This window comes from Pundamilia nyererei, unplaced genomic scaffold (genome assembly GCF_000239375.1).
Source record: "Pundamilia nyererei isolate P.nyererei 1_Seehausen unplaced genomic scaffold, PunNye1.0 scaffold00565, whole genome shotgun sequence".
Taxonomy (NCBI): domain Eukaryota; kingdom Metazoa; phylum Chordata; class Actinopteri; order Cichliformes; family Cichlidae; genus Pundamilia; species Pundamilia nyererei.
In genome coordinates this window covers 11,834-13,178 of record NW_005187966.1, presented here as the reverse complement: position 1 = coordinate 13,178, position 1,345 = coordinate 11,834, and the positions used below count along the sequence as shown (strand labels likewise).

General features: G+C 37.8%; 1 long non-coding RNA gene across 1 annotated transcript in view; it reads left to right on the top strand.

Annotated features, from left to right (window-relative positions):
• The window catches only part of LOC102213278 (uncharacterized), a 4,209-nt gene that overhangs the window by 779 nt on the left and 2,085 nt on the right, over window positions 1–1,345 (top strand). The gene's annotated exons all lie outside the window — the stretch shown is intronic.

The following is a 1,345-nucleotide window of genomic DNA, read 5'->3' as shown; positions in this document are numbered from 1 at the left end:
GCTCAGTTCTGATCAGTTTGATTGTATGATTTATCAGATTCTTTCTCCTATCAGCAACATTAGGTCAGTGTTTCTTCTTCATGTCTCACCTGTACCACTTTATTAAAGACAAGAAGTCAATTCAATACAAATATTTTTTTTTATATATCACAACAACAATTTCCTCACAGCCCTTTATATTGTAAGGTTAAGACCCTACAATAATAAAAATGAAATGAAAACAGAGAAAACGAACATTTGCAGACCTTGCCAAAACGTTTGACATGGAAGACATGACACTCCACACAGCATAAAGTTGAAGCCTGGACTGGACTTCACGACAAACAGATAGAAACATGACAAGCCACTGGTCTCTGCCAGGCGTCAAATTATTATTTTTAAGTAGTTAGGAAAGTTTGGAGTCATAATCTTTGGTTTATCTGGGGCCAGCAGCCTAAGCAGAGAAGAGCAGACTTGCCTCTCCCCAGCCACCTAATCCAGCTCTCTTTTCACCTCGATGTTTTGGTACAGTGTCCACATCACTGCAGCCACAGCACCAATCTGTTCATAGATCACTCTCTGCCCTCACTCATCAACAAGATACTTAAACTCCTCCACTTGGGGTAATAAGTCATCGCACTCTGGGAATGCTGGTGAAGAGTTGTGAGCTGAAGATCTTGACAGTTGAGACCATGTCAGGCACCTGTCTTTGTGCCTGACATGCTCGTCCTGTGATGTTTGTCATCACATCTGTGTTATACCTGTGTCGCTGGTGTATTTTCTCAGCGGTGTGGGTCACTTCAGCTCAGTTTTCTCTGTTTTTTCTTGTCTGCTCTTTGCAGAACTTGCAGACTTTTTTATATGAGGTATTCAGATTTGATAAGACGAATGGAATACTTAGAATGTTTTATATCTTGGAATGTAGCAACCCGCCCCTCCATGTGTTACAGTGCTGAACAAAACATCTAATACTGGAAGTGCAGTTCAATGTAAAAAAACAACAAAAAACCCAAAACTAAAAAAAACTAAACAAAAAATTTCAAATGTTTAACTGTAATGTTACATCACCTCACCGCTCTTAGTTTATGCTTATGTGAAACAGTTTAACAGAAGCAGATTACACCTGGTGTTTGTTTAAGGAAAACAGAAGCAGAGCTAATATTCATGAAGTCATTTAGAGTAACCTGATAAAATACTAAAGTCTGTTTGCCTTACACATGCAGAGCATGATCTTCATCTCCCATTTCCAGCACAAAATGTATTATAAAAGCAAATTAAAGTTACAAACTCAGTCTAATTTGCATCAATGTACACATTATTTAAAATTACTCAGGTTTTTTATGTATATAAAAGTGCAGTGTAAACA